This window comes from Oncorhynchus gorbuscha, linkage group LG05 (assembly GCF_021184085.1).
Source record: "Oncorhynchus gorbuscha isolate QuinsamMale2020 ecotype Even-year linkage group LG05, OgorEven_v1.0, whole genome shotgun sequence".
In the NCBI taxonomy this organism is placed as follows: Eukaryota; Metazoa; Chordata; class Actinopteri; order Salmoniformes; family Salmonidae; genus Oncorhynchus; species Oncorhynchus gorbuscha.
In genome coordinates this window covers 48876213-48892680 of record NC_060177.1, presented here as the reverse complement: position 1 = coordinate 48892680, position 16468 = coordinate 48876213, and the positions used below count along the sequence as shown (strand labels likewise).

The 16468-nt window shown below is 46.6% G+C and overlaps 1 long non-coding RNA gene across 1 annotated transcript; it reads left to right on the top strand.

The window, feature by feature from the left end:
- Positions 1–59: 59 nt before the first annotated feature.
- Positions 60–523, top strand: LOC124035137. Its single transcript, XR_006838690.1, has 2 exons — positions 60–195; positions 283–523. It is a non-coding gene; the product is annotated as an uncharacterized LOC124035137 (long non-coding RNA).
- Positions 524–16468: the final 15945 nt, after the last annotated feature.

The window sequence follows — 16468 nt, the reverse complement described above, 5'->3', positions numbered from 1 at the left end:
CCCTCCCTCCCTCCCTCCCTCCCTCCCTCCCTCCCTCCCTCCCTCCCTCCCTCCCTCCCTCCCTCCCTCCCTCCCTCCCTCCATCTCTTCCCTGTGTCTCTCTGATTTTCCAGAATGCTCCTCCACAGAATCCTGCCACCTGTGTCAGTGAAAAAAAAGAAAGGCTATTGGTATTCCTCTTTGAGGCTGGTTAAGGTAAGTGCCAGCCCCCATTACGATGACAAGGCAAGTAATGATGCCGCTTGTTCTGCGGTTCCCCATGATTTATTTATGCTTTCCCAGGGAGTGATCCTACCACCTCCATCCCCAGTCCTACCCACTCGCAACATTTTTTAAGAACACATGCAGTCGCCACAGGTTAACGTCGGCGCTGCCGTTGCATGTCACAGGCGGACCATACGGGAACGCAGGAGGCTGATGCAATGATGTGCTGGGATACCATGAGTTTTAATCACGTGTAACTGTAGCATTACAGTCAGAGAAAGCAAAAGAATTGTCCGAATAAAAGAATCAATCCATTTCACTTGTATTTTAATGTTTCATTTTTTGTTTGTGTGGGGGGGTTGGGGTATTTTCATTGATTTTGTTGTCTGGTATTGCAAGCTGCTATAGCTGCTGTTCTCATTTTCACTTGTGAGGGGAGGGGGTGGGGGGGGGGTGTGTGGTTGTGGTCCCAGTGAGGCTGTGGGTGGCGACACGTGGCCCTTTTCGTCGGACTGGGGGCCTGAGCCGCGGGAGTCTGCAATGCCGACAGAACGCGTCGTCATTCGAACAATGCCAACAGAATGCGATGGAATTGGAACAAGGCAACACCACATAGTGAGGTTGTGCTCAATGTGATGGTTGGAGGGGAATCTCTGTTTTCAATGCCCACCCCCACAGTGGGGATCGCGTTCTCCCTCTAGCCCTCTCTTTCTGATCCCTCTCTCTCCCTCCTCTGCCCTCTCTGTCTGAGGAATTAATTACCAATACGCAGGCTATATGTCCAGTGTAAATAAATGATAAAGATCACCTGTCAGTCTTCCCATCAACCTGGAGGCCCAGAACAAGCTGGGGGAGGGAGGAAATACTGGTGTGTGAGAGCGAGAGTGACACTGTGTGTAATCATGGCTGTTCATGGTGTTGCTCTTCCAGTTGTATTTATCCCTGCTTTGCACTCTGTAGACAGACAGTCAGCTGTTGTGTTAGGAGGCTCGGCTTGGAGCAAGATGATTCCTCGCTGTTGCCCCAGTGTTGGGCGTTGCGTGGTTGTCTGCCCCGTCCCCTGGGCCTCTCTCTCTCCCCCTGCCCTGCTCCCTGATTCGTTGGGTAAAAGCGCCCATGAATGATGGATGACTGTGTCACCGCAGCCTGCAAAGGATTAATTTGTTTCATTGATTTCTCTTTAGGCAGAATGCCAGCGCCTGCCGCTTCCCACCTTTTCCCAAGACTTCAAGCCGTAATAGACGGTAATGACTTAAGACAAATTAACCAGTTTCTTGTAAAAATAGCATCAAATAACCCCTGACTCTACTCACGAGCACATTGGGGGAGAGACGCTCGATGCGCTGGACGCTGGACCCCGGTAGTATTAACCCCGCGGAGAACATCCAGGCGCATTCTAACAAAGCCGTGCGTCTCCCATACTTACTGCTCTCTCTCAGGCCTCCCAATAGATGGGTAATGACTGGCTGTCTGGAGGGGCTGTGGGAGTGGGCTATTTTCACTGTAATGGAGGCCTTTACAGCCTTCTCTTAGTCTATACACACCTGCAGCACCAGCTAACTGCTAACGACATGATCTATGGCAGGCCCTTACTACACCACTTCACGGCAACATGCTGCTTAGTGTGTTAAAGGGATACGCCGGGATTTTGGCAGTGAGCACGCCAGCAGACACCCGTCGACTTCCAGTCACTGCGCTAATGAAAGTTAGCATTGGCTCACGAAACGACCTCTAACTTCCTTCCCACAAAACACACAGAGACATACAGAATGGTATCCACGAGTTCATCTGACTCTGCGGAGGTAGATTAAGGGCCTTAATGACAAAAATCCCAAAGTGCCCCTTTAAATCGTGTTATTTCACACTACATACTGAGTTGTTCCCCTGAATTCTGGCACACGCGCACAACTGTTAAGTGATACTGACTAGAGACCTCTTCAATGATCCAAGGACACTCCGTCTTGCACTCCTCACGAAACCTGTAGGAGATTTGTTTTGTGGTTAGAGAACTCAAAATATGAAGCATAGAATCTGAAATGTGTTGGACACAGCGCTCATCTACTCATGCATGGCACTTCGTCTGCAATCTCACTCACTATGACATGTGTAAGTATGTGTGCCCCTCGGCATAACCGGGCAGGCCCTCAGTGCCCTGTCAGTGCCAGGCGAGGAACCTCATCCCAAAACCGGCCTATTGAAGCATGATTTTGCATCCTCCTTCCAGGTGATTGTTCTCCATCACGTTTGATGGATGAGAATAAACACAAGCAGTATTCCACTGTTGATTCTCAGTGGCTGCCCCTCAGGTCTACCTCTTCAATAACACAAGCACGGTGAAACCTAACTCAGTGCACCGAGGGGGCAGTACCTCCAGGGTAGACCTTGGTGCAGCCAGGGAGGGTGAAAAATAATACCCACCGTGCTAATGAATGCAAGTGTTGGGAAATATTATCTGCTCCCTGCAACCAATTTACACTGTTTACCAAGCCACCGGCGATGTGCTGTGAGGGGGCAGATCCCTGTGTGCTCTGTGGCCCTCTCTGGGGTAAACTTAGCCAAAGCCCCACTCACGTCTGACATGAACAAGCCCTACAACTGGGATGCTCTCAGAGGATTAGGTAATCTCACCATGATACCCTCTCTCTCTCTCTCTCTCTCTCTCTCTCTCTCTCTCTCTCTCTCTCTCTCTCTCTCTCTCTCTCTCTCTCTCTCTCTCTCTCTCTCTCTCTCTCTCTCTCTCTCTCTCTCTCTCTCTCTCTCTCTCGGTGAAGTGCCTGATCCACTCAGGGCACATCTATCCTCGGGGTCCTTACATCCTTAAGTGCCTCCAGAAAAGGTTAGTTGGCAAGGTAATTGTCCAGCTGTGATCAGGCTTATTTTAATTGCAGGTGCTTCAACGCAAGCCATACTTCCTGTGACAAAGAGGCTTACTTTGAGGGAAAGGAGGAGATGGGAGAGGGAACGGTGGAAAGAGCTATACCGTGTTTTGAGCGTTGGTTGATATGGCAGTGCTTTTTATGTTGACACAGTGGTTTCAACAACCCCCATGATATGACAACTGATATGAGAACAGTGATTGAACTGTTTTGTAGACCTAACTGTCACACAGGCTATTGGAGAAGAAATGATGTAAGTCAAATGGCGGTATCTACCTGAAAACAGTCATGCAGGGGTCTGCACCAATGGTGGATAAAAACATTTTCTGATGCAAACCTTTTTGGAATGATTTTATATTATATATCAACTGTTCCAAACACATTGTTTGAATATGTCCACTAATATCAATAACATCACTAATCAGTTATTCAGCAACAGTAACAGCATATAACCATGAGTAGCAACACACGTCAACACAAAGCTACATTTCTGTTGACGGCGACTGGCCTACCTTACAATTCAACAAGGCCCACATCGAGTGGGAGGGACATTATTTTAGGGCAGAGGCATTCCACTGTCATTGCAAAATTGTGTTTTACTCAAAAGAATGTATGTGAGTTAATCAACGTGGTGACCAGCAACGTTTTGCTGTAGGCCTACTTCGATGTGCCGAGTGGTCCTTGCACACAACTTTACAAAAAAATAGAAACCCTATCACTTCACTTTTCTCCCCCCTCCTAGCTACTTTATTGAGGAAAATGTCCGTGCTATGTCTGAGATATGTGGTTGTCCCACCTAGCTAACTTAAGATGAATGCACTTACTGTAAGTCACTCTGGATAAGAGTGTCTGCTAAATGACTAAAATGTAAAATGCACTATCTTGCACCGCAGAGTTAATGCGTGTGACATTAAGCGCTCAAAATGAATAATATATGTATTTTTTGCAAAATGATTTCCTTCCCCTTTTTGGGATTCTGTGGTGTTACGTTGAGCTCAAAATGACACAATGCAGTCTTACCACAGGTCGCTAACCATAAATAATCAAAATGACTGACTTCTCACTTACTGGTCCCTGTACCTGCACAAACTGGTGCAAATACCAGATGTAAATGGGCAACACAACCTCCAAAAGGATGGATGAAGACAGAGGAAACAGCCATGATGTGTGCATTCTATTTTCCAATCATTACAAACAGCCTACCAACAGAAAGCAGTGTATATTTCCCTAACCTAAATGTCATCTGATCATGTGATCAGGTCAATAGGAGCTTGAGAGGGACGGCGGGTTATGATTGGCTGACCTGAGTCAAAGGTCACCCTGACCAATAAAATATTTCCAAGGGTCCATCAATAACTGTGACATGCAGACTAATACAGTATGGAATAGCGTGTGTGTGTGTGTGTGTGTGTGTGTGTGTGTGTGTGTGTGTGTGTGTGTGTGTTGTGGGGGGCACAAACCCCATGGTTGCATCAGGCACAGCGGATGACTGAAAGGCCAAAAGGTTACTGGACAGACTTCGGCCCCTGCCCTGCCACCCTCTCGTATGTGCATTTGATAGCGTCAGCTGCAATTATTAAAGTATACTTCAGACAGGTCAAATGGGAGAGGGCAAAGAGCAAAACCTTTAAAGCGGTGGCTGAAGTCAAAGGTTAGGATGGCCATACGACGATATGAAGTGCCGCTGGGCTCCCGTAATGGAATCAAAGGGCTGTGACTGGAGGGACAAGGACTAATGAGAAACAGTAGATGGGACTTCACATTAGCCTGTACCTCCGTCATTAGACGGATTTCAAATGTGACCATGTTATGATGACAATATTAATCATGGCATGAGCTTGCCATTTGGAAATACAGTAGGTTTATGTGTGTGTTTGTGTTTGTTGTCTGGAGAACCATCCGCCTGTGTGACTATTAAATATAAATGGCCAAGGTCAGTGGGGTCGAGGCACACATTAAGCACGAGTGACCGATGCAAAATGTAAAGGTCAAAGTGGAATTGCCCGTGCTGGAGCCATACGACGACACTCGGGCGTATTTATCCATGCCATTGGCGGTGATTTACGGCAGGAGATAAGCGTAGGGATGAGCAGGAAACACTCTCTTTTCTCTCTTCTGTAAAATAGACAACTTTACTCATATCAATCACTGTGTCACACTGCATCCTTACTATATGTTTCCTGCTGAGATTAGAAACAGCCCTTTGTCTCATCCCGCCCGGTTCCTTTCTACATCGGGGAAGACAACTTGTATTGTAGCAATTCTGAGGCTTGACATTAGCATTTCCACCAGCAGGAATTGTGATACGTGTGTGTTTTTTTCCTGCCGGAGATCGTGTCTGATAGATATGACCGACTGGTGTGGTTATTCTCTCCTTCAATGATTTCACGGAATTCACGGACTCATATAGTGATGTAAGAATAGCTTATGTGCAGCAATGTGAAGAAGTAGCCTGTGTAAATATGATTGTATTGAGAATAGATACACACTTTCAATTCACTGTCACATCCTATCACATCCTGTCGTCTGGTCTGTTTGATATTAGCTTTCACCTAAAAGTCTGTTACTGCAAATGTATTTGAATGTGCCATAGGACGGCATTTTTATACTGTGTAAATGTCCTTACGCCAGAGAACTCAGTCCCTATTCTCTGCCAAATATATGAATACATGGTTTTTCTTGGCAAAGGAAACTAAGGAAATGGACCGAGATCAACTGTGCCTTTCATCAAAATACCTGGACAGTTACAAGCAGATTAGCTTATGGCATACTCTAAGCTTGTAAAACAATTCACGACTGATTCAAATAAAATAAATAAAAAATTCAACCTCCCACAGAAGGAGTTTTATATGCATTGGCCAAACGTGGTTTCGCCTTTCGGGAGTGGCTGTGTTTGTGGCAGCCGAGGCTGAGCTTGTGAATTACTCTACACCCAGGCTTCAAGCATTTTTCAGGCCTCTAGGAGAGGAACATGCTCTCCACATCATTTTGTCCCCTAAATGGGAAAACCAGCCTGTACCATGGCCTTTTGGAACGGCCCCCAAGTGGTTCAGAGCTCAGCCAGAAAAATATGAAAAAGAAAACATGCGTTTGAACTGTGCGCCAAAGCGGAAACACGGTCTAGTGGACCACATTTTAACCTGAACCATAAAGGCCTATTTTCTTTTCCTCCAATAGCAATAAATTTGGTCTTTCCTTTTAATGCCCGTGTTATGTTTTTCCATGAGAAGATCACAGGGCGATAATGCGCTACACCGTAGACATGAGTGTATATTACGTAACACCTCCTTTCCACTTTGTTGCTGTTATAGCTCAGCCATTGTCACATGTCACATTAGTAATCAGATAACACCATATAAAGCATGGGGAACACAAAATACCACAATAAAACACTATATGCATACTGTTGTTCTTTAAATGATCCCTCCTGACTATGGTGATGGTGGATTCCAGTGTCTTGTAGGAATGGATTGTGATTGGGCATTTGAACACCAGAAATGACACCCCTCTATTAGCCTGCACCCCTCCCTCCCTCCCTCCCTCCCTCCCTCCCTCCCTCCCTCCCTCCCTCCCTCCCTCCCTCCCTCCCTCCCTCCCTCCCTCCCTCCCTCCCTCCCTCCCTCCCTCCCTCCCTCCCTCCCCCCTCGCCTTCTGAGCACATCAGCCCCAGAGACAGTTTATAGACGCCGGTTCTCGCTGTGTTCCATCACATTCATCTCGATTCCCCGTTCACCATGCGGCACTTGAGCCACATCACGCCTCCATTACCGCCATGCAGATTCAACCGCCGCTGACAATACAAATCACGATAAGGTGAAGCCGACGCCCCATAAACACCATCGCGCACATCACGTCATACCAGCGTCTGGATAGGAGATCCCACTTGTCATCCTTATGCGCTCAACTCCCACAGGAGAGCATAGAGATATGGATATCGTTACTTCTGTATCTGTCTTGAACCGTGTGTATTACTCCCCATTCAGCGGAGCCACCTGAATAGATGTGTTTGTGTGCGAGACAGTATATATCTCTGTTTGGTTCACATCCATCACTCACGGTAGTAGTGGGAGGTCCTGCATGGCTGGCCTGCTTGTGCGGAGAGATTTACACTGTAACGCGCCAAATCAACAGACCTTTACAGTAAAATAAAATAGGATTTCATCAATAGGGGCGATCGATAGTGCAAGCTGGCTGTTGTGTAATTATTATGGTCAGCGGGCGTATCAACAAAGCTGTCACGCCCCACAGCATACACCCACCAGAGGCTGCGAGGCTTAGGAATCGCACAGGTTCGTTCGGTAGTGGGTTGGAGTCCCTGAGCGAAAGGTCAAATCAGTACTGCACCGTTACATCCTACAGCTTTTAGGCCATAGCAGAGCTCTGTGAACCACTGGGACATGAGCCGTTGAAGTTCAGCGTCGGACCTCGTCGAAACGCCACCCCCGTCTTCCTAAGCCAGATCTACCCCCACCCCCTACTGCCATAAATAAGACCGAGAAGCACACATCGTCGAATATTCACAGGATCAATGGTATTCTGTACGTAAACGGCCATTTTACAGTTCAAACAGTAAGTATATACCGTAGAAGGGCAGAAGACAACAGATCGACGGTGAACACAGCTGTCGTGAATCCTTGGCGATGCCGTTGCTAAGGTGGACACATGAGAGGGATCCAGTGTGGACTTACCCTGCTGCTTTTGCCGTGCGGAAATAGCTTGGAGATTCGTGTCTCAAGGAAGTGACAATTCAAGAAATAGAGTAAGACACTGTCTCTAAAGAGACTTGAGGCATAACAGCACAGCAGAGGAATAACGCCCGCTCGCACACAAACACACTCCCACACTCCCACACTAGCCGAGCCAATGAGCCAGTTTATGTCGGGATTTTGTTTCACAGCCGCGGCCTCCTGGGAGAGAGGGGTCTGCCAATAACACTTAAGAGACAGAGCAGGAAAAGTAAGCACTTTTATTACAGCTCATCACTCATGTAATTTCTGGCAGCATTTGTGATTACAGATCAAGGGATTGACTAACTAGACATTCAGCCAGTGAGTTATGAACAGGGCCTACCATCCTAGACCGGCAGATTCTCCTCGTCGGCTGTAACTCATCCTCTCTCAGGGTGCTAAATCAGAGAGCACGCCACAGCCGGAAGAGTTAAATAATAACTTCACCTTTATTGTAAATCTGTCAAAAAATTAAACCTGTGCAGACGCCGTGCTGTCTCGCCGGGGATGGGGGGGGGTGGATCAATAGGACTGTTGATGGGGTTATTGATAGACTGCAGGTGAGGTGGAGGGAGGGAGGAGGATGTATGGGGTGGGACTGCTTTGGGGTGGGGCAGGGAGCACGGTGCTGTTTGTTTAATCGACAAGCCTCACCTTGAATCGATTGGCAGGGCACGCATGTAGCACCACACTCTTACTCAGACAGAGATAAACTCTCACACACTCACGCACACACGCGCACACACGGGCACACGGGCACACGCGCACACACAGGCATACGCACACACAGTGTATACTGTCTATAGATTGTACTATGAGAGGGGCCTCTGACGATGAAAAAAGAGCAGGAAGTTTTAACAAAACATGCTATGATTTCCTGATGATTCCCCCAAAAAGCTCTGTTTTGTGTAATAATCCTGTTCCGCAGAAAGCAAGGCAGCCGTGTTCTGTCGTATTATCTCTGCAGCAAATCAGTTTCTCATGGTCAGGTGAGCATAGTAGCAGACACATGGGACTGATTGAGATGGAGGACTACAGAGAAGGCTTCACCGTGAAATGCCTTACTCAAGGTTCAGATCTGTAGTGGCGCAAAGGCCTTCAAAACCACAAGCATTTAAACCTGTAGGAATGACTTTGGCTGGGTTTTTATGGGAACAAAAAAAATGAAACAATGAAAACTATGGTCCTGGAAACACAATGGAACCCTGGTGGTGGCTGCTCACGCTGGGCCACCCCAGAGGATTCCACACATGGCTGCCACCTCCATTCCACAGAGTTGAGTTCTGCTGAAAGGCTCTGGAGGGGGGGACGGGCAACTTCGATGGGGGGGTGGGGGCCACAAAAAAATCTGAACTCATGAGGGGCCTCGGTTGCTCGTACCCACACCCATACCCCCCCCCCCCACACATTTTAGTGGCCCCACTCTTGACAGCGGAGAAACATTTTGTAAGTACAAATGTTTCCATGTAGCGTAGAGAAAATAAAAAGCAAGTTTATTGAAATTCTACAGTTTTTACTATGGGGTGGAGAGAAGATTTTGCAATTTTATAACACATTTCATGGAATTCTACACATTTTGCCGTAGGGTGGAGAGAAATGTTTGCAGTTTGTCATATGACATCTGAGTGAGACTGACTAATAAAATCATTGTGGGCCCCCCCTTGGCTGGTGATTCAACCATTATAATATGTTTAGATTGCTGGCAGTTAAACTGACTTAGCAATCTAAAACATTTTAGCTGAAGTGGAATTTTACTTTATTTTATCAAACATTTACTTAACTAGGGCTAATTGGCTGACTATCAGTGACTGACATAATAAGAGACATACTGCTGATGCAGAGGAGGATAAGAAGGGGGTGCAGGGAGGTATGGGGGGGCTGGGCAGGTGGGGGAGAGAGGGCCACCATCCTCTTGGTGTGAGGCTGCCTGCTGACCCCCTGTTCCTGGTCTGGATCCCGGTCTGTGGCAGTGGGTGTGGCTGGGACAGGCAGCCGTGCCAGGCTGGGCTTAAGGACCAGAGTGCTTCCGAACAGCTCTGCTTCTGGGGCTTAGTACACCACAACCATCACCCCTTTCAGCATCGTGGATCTGCGGAGCTCCACTAGAGGGGGATTAAGACACAGAATTTCACAAACACAAAACACACGCACAAACAATCCTCAATTACAACAACATGCTTAAAGATACACTGAGTGCACAAAAAATGTCCATGACATCGACTGACCAGGTGAATCCAGGTGAAAGCTAGGATCCATTATTGATTTCACTTCACAGTGTAGATGAAGGGGAGGAGACAGGTTAAAGAAGGATTTTTAAGCCTTGAGATAATTGACATATGAATTGTGTATGTGTGCCATTCAGAGGGCGAAAAGGCAAGTCAAAAGATTTCAGTGCCTTTGAACGAGATATGGTAGTATGTGCCTGGAGCACTGGTTTGAGTGTGTCAAGAACTGCAACGCCACTGTGTTTGTCACGCCCAACAGTTTCCTGTGTGTATCAAGAATGGTCCACCACCCAAAGGACATTCAGCCAACTTGACACAACTGTGGGAAGCATTGGAGCCAACATGGGCCAGCGTCCCTGTGGAACGCTTTCGACACCTTGTAGAGTCCATGCCGTGACCAATTGAGGCTGTTCTGAGGGCAAAAGGGGGTGCAACTCAACATTAGGAAGGTGTTCTTAATGTTTTGTACACTCAGTGTGGATTTATACGTGTTAACACAGGTACTGCTTCTCCGTTTGGTTGTCAGTAGGGAGACCTCACCTGTTCTGCCCCAGGCCTCTCCTGAAGGACCGGTGTCCTGTTTGCAGTGGGAGGCTGGGAGCAGGGTACTGGGTCGGTGGAGACCAGACGGCCCGTCAGACCTGGCCAGGGGAACCAGACAGCTGAACACTGGCCCTCTCTCCCACCTCACCCCTCCTCCATCCCCCGCAAGTCCCCACGGACCTGCCATCCTCCTTTTCATCCCTCTCTCCGTGTTTGATTGATGAGTGGCCATTTCCTGGCCCGTCCGTCTCAGACGGAGCCGTCACCACGGCAACCTCTGGATCGTGTAACGGTCCGTCTCCCTCTCTCTTATCCCTGTCTCTCTCCCTCGCTTTCTTTCCCCTCTCTCTTTCTGTCTCGGGCCCCTGGTTTCCCTTGGTCATCAAACGAGCCGGCCGGGGGCCAGCCGGAGAACGGGTGTGGAGTCCAATCCCAGTGTGGTCCGCACCGACCTTGGTCTGTTTGCTGCCATGGTTCTGGGGGATGTAGAGAGGGCGCGCGCACGCACGCACGCACGCACACACACACACACACACACACACACACACACACACACACACACACACACACACACACACACACACACACACACACACACACACACACACACACACACACACACACAGAGTCTGGCTAAAGTTTACCTTGCCATGATAAGGTTACCTTCATGAGCAACTATAATTCTAATTGGCTTTATTAAGGGGCTTAAATCTAATACCCACTCATTGCACAGCCTCGGGCAGCATATCAATGGTGCTGTGACTCAACAAATCTCCCCTAGCATGTACTCTATTTAATGGAGTAATGGTCCAGGATTCAGTCTAGACATGGGGAGCGCTACAGCCCGACTGTCGTTGTTGTGATGCTGGGTGTGTTCTGTCCTAGGTCGGCACAGAGGGTTTCCAAGTCAAAGGCCTAAGACGCAGATCAATAGAGCTTGGCCGAGCCCCTCATCGGATGCGATGCAGTAAGAGAAAAGCTGCACCGCAACATTTGACCCCGTTTAAAAACCTGATACCAATTAGGTGGGATTTGGAGTGTAAATAATTCAGCAGATCTCTCTCTCGCTCATTCACACTCATGCACACACACGCACACGCACGTGCACGCACGCACACACACACACACACACACACACACACACACACACACACACACACACACACACACACACACACACACACACACACACACACACACACACACACACACACACACACACACACACACACTGGATAGGATACAGACTTCTTAATTGCGTCAACGAGTTACAGTACATCAGGATTTCGAATTCATGGTTATAGTAAACTAAACATGTAAAATAGTATGAACATGTATTGGTTGCGATAGCATGAGAGTCTGTGTAAATGTCTGTGTGTGTGTGTGTGTGTGTGTGTGTGTGTGTGTGTGTGTGTGTGTGTGTGTGTGTGTGTGTGTGTGTGTGTGTGTGTGTGTGAGAGAGAGAGAGAGAGAGAGAGAGAGAGAGAGAGAGAGAGAGAGAGAGAGAGAGAGAGAGAGAGAGAGAGAGAGGGAGAAATAGAGAGAGAAAGGGAGAGAGAAAAGCCAGTGACATGTCAGACAGGGTAGGACTCAGGTGTGGTGAGAGGATTAGACAAAACCCCTTAGTAAATATGACAGTAAACACCTGGACGACAGGGAGATGGGGAGTGAGGGTGTGTGTTTGTTTCTCTGCACATGTTTGTGTGTGTGTGTGTGTGTGTGTGAGTGTGAGTGAGTGAGATGAATATATTTTCCATTCGTACATTTTTGTTTTGGGGGGGGGGGTGAACTGAATAAAGTGATGGTAGAAAAATGACTGTTAATAAAAATGTGTAGAATGAGGGGATGAGTGATGGAAGGAGTGAATGAAGGAGTCAAAGGGTGTGAAGGGAGTGAAGGAAGTAGTATGGAGTGGGTGAGAAAGTAAAATATATTATTTCTGTCTTTTTGTAACGCTGTATCCACCAATTTCTCACATTTGTGTTTTTTCATCAGAAGTGATTGCTTACTTGTACCTTGTGTGTCAAATATTTGAGATGCTTATGAAAATGACTATTTCTTTGCAAAACGCTATGGATCCATTGTTTAGCTGGAATGGACTGCTCGTATTCTGTATATTTGACTGTGATAGCTGGTTGTCTGACTTAGCTATCTTAAAATGGACGCACTTCCTGTAAGTCAATCTGGATAAGAACATCTGCTAAATGACTAAACTGTCAAAAGTCAATGTTTTACCTTACAGACCTCATATTACTGTATTGGATCATTGTTTTTTACATCACCAATGTATCATTTCTACCTATATTTATTAAAAACATAGTTATTTGTTACATTTGACTGTGTTAAACCGAGCAGTACGTCTTCTCTCTCTGAAATGAAACCTTCAAGTGATCGAGTTTGAACAAATACATGTCGGTCATCAAACAATTGGTGTATACTTTCCCGTAAAATAGTACCAGTACCAGATCAATGTGGAGCTCTGTACAGGGAGTACCAGTACTAGATCAATGTGCAGAGGTACAAGGTATTTGAGGTAGATATGTACATGAAGGGGGGGTAAAGTGACTAGGCATCAGGATAGATAATAATAAGAGTAAAATACAGAACAGAGTAGCAGCGGCAAACGATGCGTGTAAAAGTGGGTGTGTTTGTGTTTGTTGTGTCATTCTGTGTGGGAGTGTCAATGTAGTGTGTGCGAGTGAGTGTGTATATAGTTTGTATATATAGTCTAGTGAGGGTGCGTAAGGTCAGTGCAAGATAGAGTCAGTGCAGATAGTTCAGGTACCATTAATGGACTATTTAGCAGTCTGGCTATGGGGTCTTATAGCTTGGGGGTAGAAGCTGTCTCGGAGCCTGTTGGTCCGAGAGCAGTAGAGTGAAGAGTCTACGGCTTTGGTGGCTAGAGTCTTTGTCATTTTTTTCTGGCCTTCCGTGGGAAGTAGGGGTGCTGTGGGTGACGTAGCACCGCATGAAAAATCTGAATAAAAAAAGTCATATATATATATATATATATATATATATTTTTTTTTTTTTTTAAGAAGTTTTTTGTTGTTGCTGAAAACAATATTACTTCACAAAAGTAGTGCACTGGGCCTTTAATTATCTTCTATTAGGACCCATGCCATGATAAAAAGAAAATACATAATTTCTTTCAACAAACAAAAGCTAATTTACTAACATTTCTGAAAATGTTTAGATAGCATTTTGCAATTGAACTCTTCAAGTGAGCCAGTGAGCAAATGAAAGTAAGAGTGCCTAAATGAGGAGGGAGTATGTCTTATTTCCCTGCTGTCTTCCTTCACGGTGTGAGCCATCGGTGGGGGATAGTTGCAGTGGTCTTTGAAGCGAGCTCCAGTTTCTGTGAGGACACATTACCTATCCCCCCTCTCTCTGCTCTCTGCAATTCCAGAAAAAAAAACAATCTTTTCCATCTCCGCTTTGCACTGTCAAGACTTCGCTTCAGATCCAGACACTCAGGCCTCTCTTTCTCTCTACCTTTTCTCTCCTTCTTTGTCTGACACTCTCTCAATACTGGCAACCAGTGTTGTAGAGTCCGGTGTCCAGTCTGGTCTGGAAACAACATATTGAGTGTCTGTCTGGTCTCTGTGTTAGATACATTTGTACTTGGTCTTGACTCGGTCTTGGACAGTAAGGACAGTAAGGACAGTAAGGACAGTAAGGACAGTAAGGACAGCCAAGACCAGGAGTAAAAAAATCATAATTGTCAGCTTCGCCAGGCCAAATATATACACTTCGATCTTGAAACAAAGTCTTAACAGCTTTTATATCTATTACAGACAGGTTAGTACAGTGGTGAACCTATAGGCCTTCAGTGTGTGACAGGTTAGTACAGTGGCAAACCTATAGGTCTTCAGTGTGTGACAGGTTAGTACAGTGGTGAACCCATAGGCCTTCAGTGAGTGACAGGTTAGTACAGTGGTGAACCTATAGGCCTTCAGTGTGTGACAGGTTAGTACAGTGGCAAACGTATAGGTCTTCAGTGTGTGACAGGTTAGTACAGTGGTGAACCCATAGGCCTTCAGTGAGTGACAGGTTAGTACAGTGGCAAACCCAGAGGCCTTCAGTGTGTGACAGGTTAGTACAGTGGCAAACGTATAGGTCTTCAGTGTGTGACAGGTTAGTACAGTGGTGAACCCATAGGCCTTCAGTGAGTGACAGGTTAGTACAGTGGCAAACCCAGAGGCCTTCAGTGTGTGACAGGTTAGTACAGTGGCAAACGTATAGGTCTTCAGTGTGTGACAGGTTAGTACAGTGGTGAACCCATAGGCCTTCAGTGAGTGACAGGTTAGTACAGTGGCAAACCCAGAGGCCTTCAGTGTGTGACAGGTTAGTACAGTGGCAAACCTATAGACCTTCAGTGTGTGACAGGTTAGTACAGTGAAAAACCTATAGGTCTTCAGTGTTTGACAGGTTAGTACAGTGGTGTACCTATAGGCCTTCAGTGAGTGGCAGGGTAGTACAGTGGCAAAAGTATAGGTCTTCAGTGTGTGACAGGTTAGTACAGTGGTGAACCCATAGGCCTTCAGTGAGTGACAGGTTAGTACAGTGGCAAACCCAGAGGCCTTCAGTGAGTGACAGGTTAGTACAGTGGTGAACCTATAGATCATCAGTGTGTGGCAGGTTAGTACAGTGGCAAACCTATAGGTCTTCAGTGTTTGACAGGTTAGTACAGTGGTGTACCTATAGGCCTTCAGTGAGTGGCAGGGTAGTACAGTGGCAAACCTATAAGTCTTCAGTGTGTGACAGGTTAGTACAGTGGCAAAACTATAGGCCTTCAGTGTGTGACAGGTTAGTACAGTGGCAAAACTATAGGCCTTCAGTTAGTGACAGGTTAGTACAGTGGCAAAACTATAGGCCTTCAGTTAGTGACAGGTTAGTACAGTGGTGAACCCATAGACCTTCAGTGTGTGACAGGTTAGTACAGTGGCAAAACTATAGGCCTTCAGTTAGTGACAGGTTAGTACAGTGGCAAACGTATAGGTCTTCAGTGAGTGACAGGTTAGTACAGTGGCAAACCTATAGGTCTTCAGTGTGTGACAGGTTAGTACAGTGGCAAACCTATAGGTATTCAGTGTTTGACAGGTTAGTACAGTGGTGTACCTATAGATCATCAGTGTGTGGCAGGTTAGTACAGTGGCAAACCTATAGGCCTTCAGTGTGTGACAGGTTAGTACAGTGAAAAACCTATAGGTATTCAGTGTTTGACAGGTTAGTACAGTGGTGTACCTATAGGCCTTCAGTGAGTGGCAGGGTAGTACAGTGGCAAACGTATAGGTCTTCAGTGTGTGACAGGTTAGTACAGTGGTGAACCCATAGGCCTTCAGTGAGTGACAGGTTAGTACAGTGGCAAACCCAGAGGCCTTCAGTGAGTGACAGGTTAGTACAGTGGTGAACATATAGATCATCAGTGTGTGGCAGGTTAGTACAGTGGCAAACCTATAGGTCTTCAGTGTTTGACAGGTTAGTACAGTGGTGTACCTATAGGCCTTCAGTGAGTGGCAGGGTAGTACAGTGGCAAACCTATAAGTCTTCAGTGTGTGACAGGTTAGTACAGTGGCAAACCTATAGACCTTCAGTGTGTGACAGGTTAGTACAGTGGCAAAACTATAGGCCTTCAGTTAGTGACAGGTTAGTACAGTGGCAAAACTATAGGCCTTCAGTTAGTGACAGGTTAGTACAGTGGTGAACCCATAGGCCTTCAGTGTGTGACAGGTTAGTACAGTGGCAAAACTATAGGCCTTCAGTTAGTGACAGGTTAGTACAGTGGCAAACGTATAGGTCTTCAGTGAGTGACAGGTTAGTACAGTGGCAAACCTATAGGTCTTCAGTGTGTGACAGGTTAGTACAGTGGCAAACCTATAGGTCTTCAGTG